The sequence below is a fragment of the Camelus ferus genome, chromosome 21, assembly GCF_009834535.1.
Source record: "Camelus ferus isolate YT-003-E chromosome 21, BCGSAC_Cfer_1.0, whole genome shotgun sequence".
Classification (NCBI taxonomy): Eukaryota; Metazoa; Chordata; class Mammalia; order Artiodactyla; family Camelidae; genus Camelus; species Camelus ferus.
The window spans coordinates 254,010-273,360 of record NC_045716.1 but is presented as its reverse complement, the minus strand read 5'-3'; the positions used below and the strand labels follow the sequence as shown (position 1 = coordinate 273,360).

General features: G+C 46.2%; 2 long non-coding RNA genes across 3 annotated transcripts in view; one reads left to right on the top strand and one right to left on the bottom strand.

The window, feature by feature from the left end:
- LOC116656672 overlaps positions 1 to 19,351 on the bottom strand; it is an 80,183-nt gene that overhangs the window by 49,836 nt on the left and 10,996 nt on the right. For both annotated transcript variants that reach the window (XR_004313809.1, XR_004313810.1), the window contains exon 3: positions 5,739 to 5,929. This is a non-coding gene — a long non-coding RNA (uncharacterized LOC116656672). The remainder of the gene's footprint in view (positions 1 to 5,738; positions 5,930 to 19,351) is intronic.
- Positions 14 to 12,432, top strand: LOC116658616. Its single transcript, XR_004313812.1, has 3 exons — positions 14 to 23; positions 1,237 to 1,241; positions 12,274 to 12,432. It is a non-coding gene; the product is annotated as an uncharacterized LOC116658616 (long non-coding RNA).

Sequence of the window (19,351 nt, the reverse complement as noted above, 5' to 3'; positions counted from 1 at the left end):
TTGCCCTGTATCATTCCCTCCACGTCACCTGGTGTTACTCAGCCGTCTCATCCATGTTGCTGGGGGGACCTAGTCTCCACTCTGGTTGTTTACAGAATCTTCAGGTTGGTACATTTCATACCGTTTCTTCTTAAGGATCACACCAACTGCCTCTTAGGAAACACTGGGCTTGTTTTTAGGCATCTCTTTCCAAGACATGCTGATTTTTGTCATAAGAAATCCTTTGCTCAAGGATAAAATCCTACCACTACTTAATAATCACAATCATAACCATAATGATCATAAACACTGAGTCTTCCTACGTGCCAAGCATCACGCCGTATCATAGAGTTTTTCATCAGATCCTCCTTTAGAAGGATACCTCTATCATACCTTTTTGACGGATAAGCAAAGTATATCTGAAAACCAAAGTCAGAACCAGGATTTAAGCCCAGACACTTTGACTCCATCTGTGCTAGTCGGCCTCGCCACCCTGCCTTGGCAGTCCAGCCCCAGTTCCTCGTCCTGGATTCCAGTAAGGCTTCTCCATTCCAGCTGACATTGTCTGCAGTCACCATCCACTCTTCTCTACTCGCTGGCCTCCCCACTATATATCCTTTCACTTCCAAACACCACTCATTCCCACCTCTTGATCTTCCAGATATGTCCCATGTAGATCCTTAGCATGTACTGTTACATGTTGTCATTATTTATGAAAAGGACAAGGCTGTGTGCCCACCATTCATCCTACCAGGAGGGGAGTAAGCCCAGAGTCACCATACATTGACTGAATGACAGCAGCCCATCCTGGGGATGGCCTGTCCACACACAGTGGAAGCCCTGTATCAAAAGTCAAGAGCCTTGCTTTCCACCCTCGGCTCTGCTCCTCCTTAGAATTACGCCTGGACAGGTCCATGCATCTCCCCGGCCTGTACAGAGACGGGCTGGGCTACGTAATTTCTGAAACTTCGCCCAGGTCTCACACTCTCTAAATCTAAGTCTTACTTATCCCTTGAAGACACGCCTATCACTTTTGCCAATACTGATCGCTTCTGCTCTTAATCAAGTCCGTGTTTCAGTACCAAAAATGAGAACACAACCTGACAGAAGGCTCTGTACTACTTCCGGGTATGGGAAGCGATGAAATTGTAGCTTGAATGCTACTGTGCTATCAAAATGCTGCTATGCTTGGGGTATTTCGGTAGGGACAAAGGGGCAGAGTATTTGAAAACAATATTGTTGTCCCTGAAAAGACAGGATGCGTTCAGTCCTCACAGAAGGACTAAACAAAAAAGCAAATTCATAGCCTACACATTTTTGCTTTTTCTTGAATATCTCCTTTTGTACTTTTCATGTACTTTTCTATCCTCTCTATCTGCCATGTGTGTAAAACTCAGCTCCTTCTCAGATAAATTCCTTGAGATGAGTAACTATCTGGGCTGCTTTCGGTATCTCAGCAGCTCTTACCCCAGGCAGCCTCACAGCAGAAGCCTGATACGTATAAGCAACAAGGCTGGAAATGTAACACAAAGTACTCTATGGATTAAGCCTTACTTACTGCAGGCTGTTAGTAAGCTAGACCTCCAGAGAGGGATAATTTCAGTCTTGCTGTTTGTAAAAGAGTCAACAAAAAGGAAGCACAAACGGCTCACCATAGGTTTTTCCACAGTCATTCACTCATCCATGGCCAACGCGATCTTGCTATGACTTTTCATAGACCATCAGATCTAACAGAGTTGTATCATTAAATTCATCTTTTTACTTCTTGATAGTCACAACAGACGTGCACCCAAACCTAAAGAAATTAGGGCGTACAAGAAAATGACCTGTTTCTGACTACAGGTGCACAAAGTCACAGACGGCAACAGCAGAAGCCACCTGGATCTAGAATTTGAGAATTAAAAAGACCTTTAAAAATGACCAAATTCACCTTCCTTCCTCATTTTGTTGGTGGAGGAAACAAGGGCCAGGATGTTAAGGCAAACTGCCCAGGGTCCCACAGTAGGCTAGAAGTGGAGGCCGAGATGAGAAAAAGGCCCTCTGACTTTCAGGCTGGAGTGTTTTCCAGGAGACATATTGGGACTTCTTTTCCAATAGTACCATGAGGATGTGTATTTGACTAGAATCATTTTTCCCTTGACTCCCACGTCCCCATTGGGGTTTAGGATCAAGAGGGGGGCCCTCAAGAATGGTCGGTTGTTTATTCCAGAGTAGGGTGGTCAGGATGCCCTGGTTTGCCCAGGACTTCCCAGCTTTGGCTCTGGAATTCTCACATCCGGGAACTTCCTCAGTCCCAGACAAGCCAGGACATGGTCACCTTACTGCAGAGGAAGGATTTGTTCCCAACTGTGCAGTTCCCCCCCCATATTCAGCTTGTGGGAGAAGCTACGGGCCCCGGAGCTGCCACAGGAAGGGCTCTGTCAGCCCCCACTGTGCTGACACACAGGTCTCAAGCATGCGGACGTCGCCTGGACACCTGTTCGACCTGACAGAGGCTCAGGTTCTGGCTGAGTCATACTCTGATTTGCAAAAGCTCTTACTCTTCTTTTCAGAAGAAACACAAATTTCTTTGCTTGTTTATTACCCTCCTCCAAAAAAAGTCTTCTGTTGCCCACTCATGGCAGATGCTCGTCACTGCTGGGGTCCAACAGCCGCCTGGAGTCACAACACTGCACAGAATCAGAGCGCATCCCAGCCTCTACATGGACAACCTCCATCATCGCAGCAGCAGCCACACACCCTCTACCTGTCATTCCACCAGTGTCTTTTTTCAGTCAGCAAGAGGCACCCATAAAATTCACTCGACCCCTTGCTTCAAATTCTTTCCTTTAGATCAGGAGTTGGCATACTACAGTCTGGGATCAAATCCGGCCCTGTAACCTGTTTTTACAAATAAAGTTTCATTGGAATGCAATCATTTGTTCATATAACTGAATATGACTTCTCTCAAGCTACAATGGCAGAACTGAGTAGCTGTGACAAAGAACGTGTGACCTTCAAAGCCTAAAATATCTACTCTCTGGGCTCTTTAGAGAAGAAATTTGCTGACCCATGAGCTGTGTCACCACAGTCATGGATAAATACTCAGGACTAGTAGAATTTCCTATCACTACTGTCAAATATACTGACATGGCCTTTTATAGTTTTGGCTTTATTATTCTTGCTAGAAATATTGAGATGCATGGATGACAAAGGGTACCTAGTTTTTGGCAAGTGAAGAAATTAAGTCAAGAGTCTTAAAAGAAAATGAGAGGCACAAAGGTCGCTGGCATTCCTTTTGTAGGAAGCTCTCCCTCCTGGTTAGGGCTGGACCAGAAAGTGACAGATCACAGCCAGGAACAACCAAAAGGCTATTTTCAGCTTATCTAGAATGAGTGGACTGGTTACTGCCAATAAAACAGCACTGCTAACTCCCCCAGGCCAGAGTAGCATTAGTAAAAAGACTAGTTGTAATCAGATGAAGTCATTATCTGAACAGATTACATAGGGATCACTCACAGACAACTTGATCCTTTAAAGGACCAAATGGCATCCAGAATGGAAATAAAATATTTTTTTTAATCTAAGGCTTAAACAAGATAGATGTTTATTCATTATATTTTCATGCAAAAGTCCAAAGGAAGGACTGTTTGGTGGTACCATGATCTTCAGGATCCCAGACCCCCTATGTTCTGCTTTATTAACCTAACATGGAACTTCCAGTCTCAACATCACCTCACACCACAAGGTGGATGCTGTCACACCAGCCATTGTGTCCCGATTGCAGGCTATAAGAAGGCAGAGAGCTGATGTTGCAAAAACTCCCTGGTAGAGTCAACTCCCTTCAAGAAGCCTTCTAGGAAGTACCACACCAGACTTCAGCTGACAGCTCATTCATTGGCCAGGACTTAGTCTCAAGGAAACTGGAAGCTGTACTCTCTTAACTCGGTACTTGGATCCGTAGAACACAGTTGGAATTCTGGCACCAAGGAAAAGAGGAGGGATTAGCAGTCTCTGCCTCTCATTGGCACACAAAAACTGAGGAGAAAGCTCACCACTCCTCTAGATTTACTTTCAAGAAGAATTCGCTCTGATTTTTCTACTTTGTTCATAGAGAATGAAATGGCTAAAAATATTAGTACTCACAATTGAAACACCTGTCATTTCACCACCCGTTGTTCCCTAGCAGGCGGACACGTGAGGGAATGTGATGGAGGCCTGCGTCCTTAGCTGAGAGAGGGGATTACTGCCTGCTTTTTCTTCATGCTCCAGAGAAAGCAAAGTCTGAAAAGTCTGAAGCACAAACCAGTGGGTTTGGACCCCTCCCACCCACCGTGCTTTCAGGCTCACTTGAACTCACTTCCCTCAACGCACAGAGAAGAGTCTCTGATAAGCACCTTGGCTGAGTGTCCGGGGAGGGTCATCTTCAGTTCATTCCCAGGCCCTGCGGAGAACCACGTGACGGCATCGCGGGGGAATGTGGTCACAGTTCCCACCCGAGGACCAGACACTTGCTGTGTAAATACGGCGCTAAAATGGAGCCTTACACTGGGGCGAGATGGGGTGTTCTGAGCGGAGGACTTTCTGCTAAGAAAGGAAACTCACAGCACATCGTCAAATATCTGCGCATTATTCCCAGTGTCAGGCAATCTCCCAAAACGAAAAGCAAGAAACAAATAAATGTAAGTGCAAGCCGTCCCCCACCCCTTAACAAGATACCAGGGGACGCCGGAAGCTGGGGGGGAGGTGAGAAACCAGCAGGGCCCTGCTGCTTCTGGAAGCTGCAAACCCCGCAGAAGCCAGCATGGGAGGGGCTCGTGGCTCGGCCCCGCCCCTGGGTGTGGCCAGGTCGTGGGGAGGAGCCAAGGTGACAGCGTGCTCACTATAGACGGTTCCGCCTTAGCCTTCACCCAGCTCCTGCTTCTTCGACTCCCATCCCTTTGACCCAAATCCCAGGCTTCTGGAGGGAGAGGGTCTTCCTTGATAGCAAGGCAGCTGCAGGGGAGGTTCCATCAGAGAAACCCTCAGGCGCGATTCCCCGCCTGGCCAAAGCCACCTCCGTCCATGTCCCTGCAACCCTAACCGTCGTGCCTGCACTCTTTCTATCACTGCGTTTGTCATCTGGCTTTTCTGCCCAGAGAGAAGGGAGAAAGCTCTCCGGCGCTATCCCCAGCAACGCCAAAGGCCACTTTGCAGGGAAGCTGAGTGCTTTGCCCCATGGGCTCCTGGGCTCTGTGAAAACTACCCCTTTTCCAGGCAGCCATATGCGGTGTGTTGAACACATTTTTCCCTAGGGAGAGACTATGTCACAGATGTTGACAGAAAACGCTGGATCAATGACCTTTGAGTCCCCAGCCCCAAATCTTGCCATAAGGCATTTTTCTGATATGTGTCATTTTTTGCCAAAAGGCCTGTGCCCCCTAGACTTCCTCCTGCCCTGCTCATCCACAGCACCGGTCTCCCAGGACTCCTCTGCGCCGGCCTCCGTGGAGATACAGGCCTGGCTGTGACCGCAGATGCGCTGAGCCGTGTTCTCAGAGCACCACACTGCACTCTCCAAGGCCCCATAGATTGGAACTGAAGGAGCAGGAAGACCAGATCGGCACCAGAGACGACTCCATCTGATGTTTGAGTCCTCTTAAGTATGAACCAAGGGCACCCATCCTACCAGTAAGTAAATTGCCTGTGTTTGGATTATAATTGAACTGTTTTGCTGCAAGCGTCACACTTGGGAAATTACAGCTCCTACTGCAATAAGGAGCCAGAAAGAGTTCACTCACCTCTAAAGGGAACATAGTTCACTCCTTCCTCCCCAGAAGCATTAGATGAAGAGGTAATTATAAATGACTTGCTGGGCTATAATTAAACAGTGTCGTGTTCATCCTCATTAGCGTTTCCACATGGGGTGTATCCTCAGAGAGACAGACTGGAAATAGACCAGAATCTTCTCCCCAGCGAAGTTTGGCATCTTCTGAAAGATGGAAAGTTCATTTCCTGAGGGGCAGAAATCTGATCTCCAATAGTAAGACTTGTTCACAGAGTCCAGAGTGGGTTCCAGCCATTGCTTGCTGATCCCCAAGGTGCTAGGAGGTGGCTGGAGGGAACCGGGGAGCGTTCACCCTGCCCACTGGGCTTGGAACTAAGAACTTCCTTGCAGGGCTCAAGAGCTGCCTCCAAGTGGCTGTCAAAAAGCAGAGCCAGACTCTAGAGGGGAGACCACTTTGGTTCACATTTAAGAACTTCTAAGCACTGAGGTTTTACGGGAAAACACTGGGTATTCTCTTAGTACATAAAACAAATATACTCCCTGCCCTTGTATAGTTCAGTTTAGGGGGAAGAAGATTAAAATGCATTAAAATATGTAAATCATGTTTTCCAGCAATGACAGTGGCAACTGTAATGGGAAATGGCATGAAAGCGGGGAATAAAGGGGAGCCGTGAACTTGCTCCTGACCAGGGTTCTTAGTCTCCTTAAGCAACAGAAGTTGCTAAGAGGCCGGATGAGAAATTCAGACAAGGCTTTCCTGGGAGTGAAAACAAGTAGCAAGTTCCTTTGCTCGCTCTCTGAAGAGGGGGCGAGCTGGTCCTTTGAATGGGGTGTACAAGGTCCGTGCAGCCCGTGTCCTCAGCATCCATGTGTGCAGAGGCAGTTTTCCCTACCAAGTTTTCAGTTTGGTTCTGGTAAGCACATTTGCTTGCAAACATACAACCTTTTAGAATTAATGTTTTTACAGAAAGTCTTTTTATTTCACTGTTCATCACTGTGGTTAGAGCTCTAAGTGTACGTGTGTGTTTTAACAGGAATTTTATTCATGTGTAAAAAAAAAAACTAAGATGACAGCATCCTAATGATTTTTATGCTAGTAAGTATGAAGAGCCACTAAGCCAATAGGCAGTATTATAGGCCAAATGCTTCTTTGTTTGACTTTGCATCATTTTATATTTCTCTGTATTATAAAGATTTTTTAAAATTTGAGTTAAAAACTACTATAAAATTATTTACAAGAGATGGATGTGGCATTCACATTTTCATACATATGGGGTATTACAGGAAAACAGGCAGTACTTCTACTGATTAATTACAGTAGGTTCGAGATCTGTCCGGGCACAGCATTAAGAATACTGCTGCTCTCTCTCCTGGACTTTGAATTATCATGAAAGTTGAAAGCAAACAACGCTTCTTTTGCAATTTTGTTTTCCTCTCAGTGCATCTTTATTTGCAATAGTTGCTGTTGGAGATTGTTGCTTATACACAAAAGGATGTAACTGGCACCACAACGACTGATCAGTGTTTGGCCGGGTCTCTCAGTTTTGCAGAAATAGCTGGAGTCACTGGAGCAGAATGCATAAGTCTCCCTGAAAATTACAGAAGAACTGGCCCCTGATTAAATTTTATTTTCCTTTTAACAGGAACTATAATAAATTACTTAGAAAAGTTGGGGGAATAATCTCATGAGTTAGGCTAATTTCTCAGAATTTTTTAGTCCTACAACAAGAACACTAAAAATATTCACATAATATAAAAGTCAGGTGTAAGCATTCAAGAAAATAACTCAAAGTTATGATTTTTGATGAGAGGGAAGCACAGTAAGTATACTTTTTGGAAATCAGAAGAGCTGAGTCATTCATGTTGCTGACAATATCTCAGCTTTTAAATTACAGCAGGATTCTGTTCACATCACTGCCTCCCATTTCCTGGAGTTGAGAGCAATTGCTGTATCTTCAGTGACACAGAGATAAATCTGTAATATTATAACTATCCAACCATCATATCTAAGCACAGTATTGACAGCACAAACAGGAATCCTTTGATATTCAGAACAGACTTATGACTTTGTTAAAAGTGAAAACTTCTGTTTGTCAGACTCCTTTTCTCTTTCACATTAAAGAGGATCATCTGTAGAGGGAGGTGCTCCTGGTGGTGGGTAACTTTGGCTTCTGGGGGTCTCCCCAGCCCTGCTTCCTCACCTGAGCCATGGGCTGTGAGCAGGTGGTCAGGAGCCAGGGCCCCCAGAGGGCCCTCTGTCCAGGGCAGTTCATTTCTACCTGTCTGTTGACAGTGGCCGCCACCTGTCTCTGCTGCGGCTGGAAACCGGGGAGCAGGCGCATGGGCAACTCTGCCTGCAGCGCTCGGCTCTGGGGAACGTTTGGACGCTGTCCCCACCCCGCTGATTCCGAAACAGCAATGTCTCTTTTCTAGGAAGCATGGACAATGACATTAACATCCTGTACTTTGTCAGTAAAACTTAATTTTGTCCTCTTACATCAAGACTCTCAAACATGAGGAAGGGGAAGCACAGCAGAATCCTTGGGGGCAGAGGCACCAAGGGGAATTTGGAGACGCGTGTATAATAGTTTCACAACTGGAGGTGAAACTCCGTCCTCTGAGCGTAAGTCAGCGAGGAGAGTGCGCAGTCTGCGTTTGGCCGGGGCAGGGGGTGGCGCAGCTAGGGAAATGCAGCTCTAGCCTCTGTTTCCTCTCAAGTTATTGTTAACTCAGATCGAGAGGGTCCACGTCCATTGAGACCATCTCTTAAAATTGGCAAGTGTTTAAATTTTGTGTAGTAATAAGTTTTCAACAGTTTCTTATGCTGGCACACGAAGACGTAAGTTCTTCAGGAACACTTATGAAGGCGTAAATTGTTCAAGTATTTGAAAAAGAATTAATATCTTTCACAAATAAAACTGTGAGTTGAGCCCATATTCACTCACTTTGTTTTGCCTTCCTATAGATGCTAATCACATTTCAGCTACGGTTTACTCTTCTTTGTATGAACATGCATTATTCTGAATTATTTAGTATTTTAGATAGTCTTGGGGGAAAAGGTCAAGATTTTAACAATATTTCTATACTGTGGTAGGAACTTTATTAACTGTAAATGATTTCCTAGCACATTACATTTGGGAACCTCAGAGCTGGAAGCTACTCTGATGAACAGTTACAGTCAGTTCTTGATTATCTGCCAGCAAACCACAGGTAATGGTAACAAATTCTACCTTCCTCTGACCACACATTTAAGCCCTAGGACACTAGCAGCTTTTGTGGACTTGGCACTTGTGAACAAGTGCTCACGTTGGTCAAATGAAATTACATTTGGAAAGGGAAATATGGTGCCCAAGAAAACCACGTTAAGTCACACCAAAGTGGTACCAGTGCACTCCTTTGCTTCTGGGCTAAATGTGTGAGGGAACCACACCTCCCGCGCCCCCCCCCCCCCCCCCCCCCGCACCTGCAAGCCTGCTCTGACATCCCCAGAATAGAGCTGTGTTCGAAATGTGTCCTGATGGGCAACTGCTGACTGTACATCAGAAAGTACTTTCATACAAGTTATGTTCCAAAGGCTCATTTGTAAGTTGGTTTTTTTCTAACATGGAATGTCTTTCTAGGTGGTGTACATATCAGAGTCACCTGGTGAGATTTTTTTAACTATGCCTTCTTCTTCCTCAAGATTCTGATACCTTCCCGGTATTAAGCATCATCTGTAAACATGCTACCATTTACCCCTTTGTTTTTAAACTGTATCTGCTCTTTTACTATTTTGAATAAGCTACAGTGAACATTTTTGTACAAGTCTTTTTGTGAACATATGTTTTCATTTCTTTGGAGCTGATACCTAGGAGTGGAACTGCCGAATCAGAAAGTAGCTTGTTTAGTTTTAGAAGACACTGCCACACCTGTTCTCTGAGGGCTGTGCTGTTTTTCGTCCCGTCAGTGGTACAGGGGAGTTCCAGCTGCTCCACGTCTCTGCCAACACTTGGTGTTGGAAGTCTCCGTGGTTTTACTCTGGTGGGTATTTCATCATGGTTTTAATTTGCATCTTCCTGATGATTAATGATGTTGAGCAATTTTGCTTGTGCTCATGGGCTGAGTGTACAGTTGACCCTTGAACAACATGGATTTGAACTGTGTGGGGCCATTTTATGTGGATTTTTTTCAGTCAGTACAGTTACGGTACCACACAGTCCAGGGTGGGTTGAATCTGAGGACACAGAAAGGCATACAGAGAGGGACTGTAACGTTATGCAAGTATTTCCAACTGGGTAGGGGTCAGCGCCCCAACCCCCACGTTGTTCGTGGGTCAGCCGTATATTTTTGTTGAGTCTCTGTTCCTATCTTTTACCCACATTGTTTCATGTATTTTTTGTCCCTTTATTACTGAGTTGTAAAAATTCTTCATATGTCCTGGTTACAAGTCCTTTTGGTAGATATATGTTTTGGAAATAATTTCTCCCAGTCTGTAGTTGGCCTAATTATAGTCTTTATGAATATGAATAGAGTTTTTTAATTCTGATAAAGTCTATCTTATCAGTGTTGTCGTTTTTCTGAATGGCAGTTACTTTGTGTATCTTGTCTAAGAAATTTTTTCTTGCCCCCACATTACACCAATAATGTTCCCCAGCGTGCTTCATGGATTTAGATTTACATTTAGAACTGTGATCTGTCTCATTACTTTTATATGTTATGGGGGGGTAATTAGGTTTATTGATTTACTTATGTATCTTAACGAATTGACCCCAGGACCTCGTGCATGCTAAGCATACGCTCTGCCCCTGAGCTGTACCCTCTCTCCCCAGTTTTGTATGTTATGTAAAGTAAGGAGTGAGGTTTTTCTTTGAACCATAGGGATATCTGAATGCTCCCACATCACTTGTTGAAAAGATGTTTATTTCCCGTTTGATTGATTTTGGTGCCTAGAAAGGCATGAGGTCAAAATCAAGTGAGCTGGTAAGCCTGGGTTTATTGCTGGGCTCTCTGTCCTGTGACTCTGGCCTGTTCACCTGTCACCGCGGTGCCACACTGATGGGATTACTCTAGCTTTATTGTAAGTTTTGAAGTCTTAAGACTTCAACTTTGTTGTTGTTGTTTCTCCAGAATTGTTTTAAATATTCTATACTGGAATCCTTTGCATTCCTATACAAATTTTAGAAATTAGTTTGTCAGTGTCTAGAAAAGAGGCCTTTTGGGATTATGACTGAAATTGCATTCAATCTGTAGATCAATTTTGGTAGAACCTGTATCAATATTGAGTGTTCTTATCCACAAATATGATATATCTCTCTATTTATATTTGCTTTCACTTACATCAGTAATTTTGATTGTAATTTTGATGTTTTTATATTTAATGTGTGTCTCTTCTTAACTGGGACTTGTCTAGCAAGGCAGTCTGACAGTCTCGGCCTTTAATTTGGAATGTGTGGTTCACATATAGTTAATGTAATTATTTATATGGTTGGATTTAGCTCAGTCATGTTTTCATGTGGTTTCTATTGGCTACATCCAGGGACTCTTTTTTGTCTTCGATTTTTTTCCTTCTTGCCTTTTTTAAGGAGGTAGGAGAGATTAATTGGATATTTTCTAAAATTCTATTTTAATTTCTCTGTTGACTCTTTAACTGTATCTATTTGTACATATTTTTAGTGGCTGCTAAACATGCATCTTTAATGTTGCAACATACAGATTGCAATATACATTCTTAACTTTTCCCAGTCCGCTCAGAGTTAACATTGCAACTTCACGTGAACTGCAAGAAAGGACCAGGCGCCTGTTGTCTGACTGCAGTCCTGTTCATCTTCATTGCATCTGTCAGACGTGTCAGCAAATGCTGTAAACCCTCAGTACCATTTTATAATTTTTGCTTTTTAAATAGTCCTATGTGTTTTAAAGAAATTAAGACAAAAAAGGATGGTCTTTGATATGTTTGTATATTTCCCCTTTTCAGTGCTTTTCATTCCTTCTGGATGGTCCAGTCTCTAATCTGGTGTCCTCTCCTTTGGCCTGAAGAACCTCCCTTAGTGTTTCTTATCATCTAGGTTTGGTGACCACACATTGATTTTTTCACTTATCTTACATTTGTCTTTATTTCCCCTTCATTCTTTAAAGATACTTTGCTGGGAGTAGAGTTCTAAGCTGACAGTTCTTTTTTTTCTTTCAGAACTTCAAAGATACAGCTCCACTGTCTCGTGGCCTCCGCTGCTCCTGAGAAATTCGTCATCCTTTATGCATAGTGTGCTTTTCCTCTGGAAGCATTCATTTCCTTACTTTTTGGTTTTCAATATTTTATCATGTACCTCTGTGTATCTGTTCGTATTTATCCTGCTTTGAGATTCCTTAAGCTTCTTAAACTCGTAATTGTACGTCTTTCAGTACATTTGGTAAATGTTAGGCCTTGACTTTCCAGCAGATCTCTGAGGCTTTTATTTTTAGGGTTTCTCCCTTTCTGTAATTCAGATTGCTTAATTTCTGTTTATCCAGCTTTATATTCAGTAATGGTTTCTTCTCCTGTGTCCAGTCTGCTATTAAGCCTACCCAGTAAGTTTTCAAATTTCACCTGTTGGTATTTTTTCAGTTCCTGGATATCCGTTTCTCTTTATAGCGACATTTCCTCTTGGATTTCCAAACCATTCATTGGTGATGAGTGTAGTTTCCTTTTCATCCTGAAAGATTTTCAATAACTGCCCCAAATCCTTGTTTCTGTTTTCAACACTTGGTCATCTCTGCATCTGTCCATTCTGTAACATGAGCAAACAGGCTCAGAGAAGTCATGATGACCCCCCCAAAGTTACAGTTAGTATTTGTGGAAGAAGGAATCCAATCAGTGTCTCCCTACTCCAGATCCCTTATGTTTGTTTTCCTCTGCATGTACTGTCTCTTCAGACTTTATGCCGTGACATTTCCCAGGGAAATTTACCATTTGAGAAAAGTAAGGTGGATAAGTAAACAGATTTTCTGGCCAAGTTATAATGGCTACAATGTAGAGAAGATAGATCTGTGACTAAATCTGTTAGCTGTCTTCTATAATCATTAAATTTTAAACTATCCCAAACTGTTAAAAGTAGTTCCTCACTTACAGCATGAGTGGGCCACCCCTCCAGCAGTCTGTCAGGGGAGCGGGGGTTCCGGGAAGGAAATCTGACCCAATTCCCTTTCAGCCCTCACCCACTCCTGGCCACCCCTAGAAAGGAGCGAGTCAGCTTTCCTGTAGGACTGGCCTTGCTCTTGTGTGGTTTTAGGACAGAGCTTCTAACACGGTCTCCCTTCACCTATTAGCTTGGATCAAATATTTGTTTAAGATGGGGAAGTTTCTCTTTATAATCCATTTTAAGAGGCTTCAGACACTAATGGCAGGAAGGAGTATTTGTGCTGGGCTGGGAACGTGGGAGAGCAGTAGTTAATGGCAGCTCAGGAGTAGTCAGCGCTGTGCGTGCCACGCAGGGCTCTGAGAGCTTCTTGCGTGGTACTTCATCCTAATCCAGCAAGCCGCTGAGATGAAGAAATGGTAAAGAAAACTAAGACATAAGAGGTGAAGTGACTTGTCCAAGGGCACCCTTAACGGTGACAGAGCTGAGATTCAGACTCTGGCAGTCGGGCCCCAGAGCCCAAGTCTCACCTGCTTTCGTGAGTCAAGAGTCGCCTCTGACCCCGGCGAGACTCTGCCCCAGGAGTGGTGACTGGCGTGCGGGTGTGCCCGTTTCCCCCGCTCCTGCCCTGGGTGGACACTGGGTGCAGTTCAGGCCCTTTGCTTTTCCTGCAGCCTCCGACCTTCTCAGCCACGTGCCCAGGAGGTCGCTACTCAGCAGCCACATGGAGGGCCCTATTTCCCACCCCAAGGAGCTGTCCCCAGTGACTCTGCCTCTGGTCCGTGGCCCAAAACATTTTCACACTAGGATGGAACGAGCTAAGTAGGTGGAGGCTGCCAGTGAGGGGCTCGGAGGAGAGGGCCAGGGAGGGAAAACAAATGAAGTGTGAAGGGAAGCTGGTGCCTCGTCTTGCCAGCGTTCTTTGTCTGTCCGTCCACGTAACCCCTCCCTGGAGACAGTGCTGCTGCCCCCGGGCTGGAAGCGCTGTGGAGGTTTATGTCCTCTCATGGGGCACTTTTGATGTGTGGCTGATCTGGGATATAGAATTTTCTAGATGTAGCTGCCAGGATGCTGTGAAACCATCGACTGCCCACTACATGAGAAGGAGTTTCAGAGTTGCAGCCTGCGTCCCAGGAAGCACCAAATGGTCTGTTTGTGATAGAACATCTCATGAAAGAGACCTGGTAGTTTTCCTTTCGATTTTTGAACTCAATTGTAGAACTGCTTTTGAAAAACCACGCACAGACGGAGGATGAGGGGTGCAGGAGTGGACGAGATTGCAGGCCGGTGGTGTGACACTCCGGCGGGGTTAGTCTTACCCCCGGAGCCACTTCAGGTTTCCTAACACCGGGTAGTTTTCTAAACAGAAAGGGGAAGTATTTTGCTAGGTCATTATTAAAGACATCTTTCTAATACTGATCTGTTTTTCATCAGCCAGGTGTTTAAGGAGAAGTACCTGGAAGATGCTGTGGAGTGCGGCAGTATGACCTGGCGGCGAGGCCTGCTGCAGGATCTGCCTGGGACCGCGGGGAACAGCTACCCCTTCCTCTCCCTGTACCACCTCACGCGGGACACAGAGCACCTCTGCCATGACTGCAAGGTAAGGGCACCCATCCAAACAGCTCCTGGACCATCCAGAGCGGGCACAGAGCCCCACATGGCTCTCTCCTCCTTCAGACGTGTTCTGGGGTTCCTTCCAGCATAGCCTTGCCCCTGGCCGCCCTGTGCTCGGGGCCCCTCCTGTAACATGGGCCCAAGGAGAGGAAGTGTGTTCTGGAGACTCACGACCTATTAGAATGCCCTCCTATGCAGTTATTAGCTTAATGACTTCGGGGTGCTCCTTCTTCAAGCTCTCTGTTTTCCCCATCTGTAAAAATACTAACCCCCTCAGTCTGTTCCAGGAAGAATTGAGGCAATAGACAGATCATCTGCAGTGGCCCCTGCTTAGCGCCCTCCAGTGGTTTCCCACGGCCCCGTGAGGAGAACCCACACCCCCAGGGCAGAGCGCCCTGTGTGCCTTGGCCGTCGGCTGCTTCTCCACCACCTCACCCCTCTCTCCAGAGTGGGATGTACCTCTGGCCCCCTGAAACCTGCCTGGCGGCTCCTTGCCATTCCCACCCGGACTTACATGCTTTTGTGGAGCCTGCGAGGTCTGCCGTGACGGAGCCGCCCGGTCCCTCCCTGTGTGCTGCTCCTCCCTGAGTGCTCACCCTGGACCGTCAGCTGCACAGCCGTTTGTCCAGGCCACAGCCCTACCGTGGTACCTGGAGCAGAGCCCGGCACGGGGTAGAGACTTAATACACATCCACGGTGTGAAGATGCAGGACTCAGTAAATGCTGGCTGGTGTTTTTATAACTCTACACATTTCACAAAAGAGTCACAGAGACACAGAAAAAGACAGAAGAAAATACACCAGAATGTCTACAGTGACCCTTGGCAGACGGAGGCGCTCGGGGTGGCTTCTTGTTTATATTCTTTTTATCATGAAACCTTCCCTCAAACCAGGAGGAATAGAGACCCCGGCCCGGTGCCCGGGACACACGTGCTGCTCAGTGCCCGCGCTCACAGCGAGGCCCGGCAGGCAGGGGAGGGCAGGCGCTGAGGCTGGGTGTCGGAAGGTGACATCCAGGCCGAGACCTAGGAGACAGCTGGAAATTGAGCAAGGAGGGGTGGGAGCAGTGCCACCAGCAGAGGGGCCTGGAGGGTGATCACCCAGGTCCTGTGGCTGGAGCAGGCAATGGGGCTGGGGAGGCGAGGGCCAGCGCTGGCTGGCGGTGATCGCAGTAGCAGGCAGTTAAGTAAAAGTGGAGACTGACAAAGGCATCACGGGGCTGAGACACGGCTAGCCTTCTAAAGATGATGAGCCAGGCAGGTGCGGCATGGCGCGGGGGGGCCGCTGGGTCGGAGAGGCGCCCTGCAGAGGCAGGGAGGCAGGCCCAGCACGGTGCAGTGCAGCGTTGGGGGATGCAAGGGGTGAGCGGGGAAGTCGGGGGGATAGAGGCCAAAGGAAGTTAGTCCTTCCCTTTAGTCAGCAGGTCTCAGCCTCGGTCACACCTGAGACTCACGGTGGGGGGGGCTTTGAAAGAATGCCTGGAGCCCACCCTAGACTCGGTGGTGAGGGAGCCCAGGCCGGCGGTGCCCAGCCCCCAGGGGTGCTCGTGACCAGCCAGGTGGGTCCTCACCCAGAAGGGGGGCTTCACAAGATGTGAGACTCATGTTGAGACTCCTCTCTCGAGGTGCTTGCCGTGGTCACAGTGGAACAAATGAGGTAGGGGTTGGGTTTTTCCAAACTGCTCTCTAATAATTAATGCAAGAAATGTTGAGTTATAAACCAAGGCATGGGCTGTGATATGAAAGAGGAGAGATTTAGAAACACTTACGATGTTCAGTCTACAGAACTTAGTGGGGTTTTTTTAATGCAGAGAAGAGGGAAATGTATGAGTGTCTCCCTGCTGTCTGACCAGGGAGACCAGACAGACGGTGCATCAAGCAGGCTGGAAAAGTGAGCAGATCTGGAGGCGGAAAGCAAAGTCTTATTTTATATGTGCTGAATTTGATATTCCTTGTGTTTATTACCTATGATTCTTTATGTACATGTAACAAAAAGTAAGTTAGCTTAACCAAAAAGAGGGAAATGTATTACAATGTTGTAAAAATCCACTGAAGAGGTTTAAGGGGGAAGGAGCCAGGAGCTCAAAGGAAATCACTGAGAAAGCTGAGGGACGAGTTTTCAGGATGAACCATGCGGTGGGTCAGCAGCGGGCAGGCCAGGGAGCTGTGGGGAGGGGGGCGAGGGCTGCGGGCTCTGGCACTGGGGCCGGGATGGTGGCCGGGGCCCTGCCGAGCTGGAAGCACACCCAGGGAGCGGTTTCAGAGCCAACATCTTAATCTGGGGCAGGAGACAGTGCCTAGAAAAGACAAGGTGGTCGTTGAGGTGTGAGACGTCTCCTTCGGTCCTTGCGACCTTTGGAGGGAATTCCACTTGACGGATGAGGAGACAGGCTCACACAGGTCTCACCAGCACAGAAGAGGGGGCGCTGTGTCTGCCAGAGCCCACACTCCCGACCGCTCTGTTGCCTGGAGTCTGGTTTCCTTGATTCTTGATGAATTCACTGCGGTGTCTTTTATTTGTTGCATTTCCACCAAGTGCAATCTCCACTCTTAAAGAGAAATCTTTCTTCCTAGTTTGCAGAGTGGTGTCTAGGATACGGAGTATGGGTGCTGCATTCCTGACAGACCCTATTCCCTCTTTGAAGGTAAGAGTGAGGGAACAGCTCGAGGTCTAAATATCTGGGTGCGGGAGTCTGTCCCCGTCTGTCTGCACTGGCCCTGCCACAGCTGGTCTTCCTGACTCCGCAGCTGTTAACTGACTGTGAGCAAAGCAGTTCACTGCTGAAAATTACATCGGGTCCATTTCCCTGGCCTGTTTTGTGCCCCTGTGAATTTTTTCCAGGTATTTTTAGATCTTCTGTGAAATATTTATGCAGACACAACAGACTGCTGCTCAGTATGGGAAGAAATAATAAGTTTACTCCTCTGCGTTTCATCTGTGATGTGTGCACAGCACTGACCTATTCACAGCAAACTTGGCTAGTTATTTCAATATGATTATTTAAATCAGATAAAGAAGTGTGAATAACTGTTAACAGTAATTTAAAAGCTGTAATAAGTAAAAACATTAGTAATTGGAAAAAATAGTTAAGAGAATATTAAAGTTCTGAAAAACAAGAGCAATGACAGGAAACCAGCAAACACTGAGTCTGCTGCAGGCGGGGTGTGTAGGACACAACTCAGGAGAACAAAGCAGAATTCCCACAGACTCAGACACCCGCTGTTTACTGTGTGTGTCTGTGTGTGTGTGTGAGAGAGAGAGAGAGAGAGAGAGAGAGAGAATTGGGTATTTTATAACATAAGCCACAGAAACCAAAGGGCAAAGGTTAAATGTGTTAGGATAAATTGAAGGTAACTTTTTGATTACTTTAGAGCCACATTTTATACTAATTCCAAAATAAATTTCAGAAGGAATCAATGATTGAACACTTTTTAAAAAATCAAAGGGTGCTGAATTTTGTCAGGTGCTTTTCATGCATCAGTTGGTAAGGTCACATGGCTTTTCTACTTCAGCTTCCCGGTGTTGTGGGTCACACTGGTTGACTTTCGAATTTTAAGCCAACCTTGCGTCTCTGGAGTAACCCTCCCTGGGCTGCGGTGTGCAGTTCTGATCCTGCAGAGCTGCATTTGCTAGCACTCTGTTGGGGATTTTCACATCTATATACACGAGGAATACAGTTCTCCTTTTTCACACTGTCTGGGGTTTTGCTGTCAGGGTAATACTGGCTAACACCGCATTGAGAAGTACTTTCTCCTCCTCTGTTTTCTGGAATAGGTTGTGTATTCAGTGGTGGAAAAACTGGTGTTAATTCTAACTTAAATGTTTGGTAGAATTCTTCAGTGAAACCTTCCTGGCTTAGAGATTTCTTTCTCAGGAGTTTTGAATTTGTAAATTCAATTTGTTTAGTTGTTTATAAGGCTGTTCAAGTTACCTTGTTCATAATCAGTGAGTTTCAGTCGTTTGTATTTTTGAGATGCTGCTCCCTCTCACCTGTGGCGTCAGATGTGTGCGCATAAAGCTTTGGGGATGGCCCTGTATTACCTTTTAACGTCTGAGTTGTCTGTAGTGATGTGCCCTGTTTCATTTCTATTGATATTTTAATCATATAATAGAAAAATGAGCAGAAAACAGAGCATATGTCATGATCTTTTATAGAATAAGATCTTAATACTCAAATCATAATGGAAAAATGTTTTTCAGAATAAACCTTTTTAGTCTTGTGTGTCATAAAACCAGTGTATTTGTATGAGATGTAAGAGTTAACACCTGAACCCTAAGTGGAGTTCATTCAGGTTTATAAATTCACGTTTCTGATGGCAACTTTCAAGCCCCAGTGGATGAACATCTCGGAGTGTCCGCTTCCTCAAGGCTGGGAGTTGTCAGCTCTGTCTGCTCCGCCAGGCAGTGGACACTAGGTCCTTGTCAGATGGGTGAGCACGTGTGCCGAGGCCACTGGGCTGGCAGGGCCGCCAGCACCCGTGACCCTCTCTGGAGGAGTCCCTCCTGTCCAAGTGTTCTTCGGGGAGGCCTGCTGCCCCACCCCCCAAACAAAAACATGGGTCCTTTCAGCGTGGCCGGCTCTGTGGCCCCTCATGCTGGTGTTAGGGTCATTGAGGGAAGAAGCCAGACACAGCAGGCTTGTCGTCCTGTTGGTTTCACTCGTGTGACGCGCACAACAGGCGACACTAATCCGAGGGTCAGACTGAGAGGAACTTCCTAGGGGAGGTAATGGAAATGTTCTGCGTCTTGATCAGGGTTTGGTTTACACGGGTACGCATTTGTCAAAACTCACAGAAGTACGCTGAACACTTGAGTGTTTTGCTCTGTGTAGACTTCACGTCACAAGGAGAATGTCAAGCCAGCAGCAGGGGATGGGGCCTTCAGACTGAAGAGAGGCTGGGCACCCGCGGCCGCCGGACCCA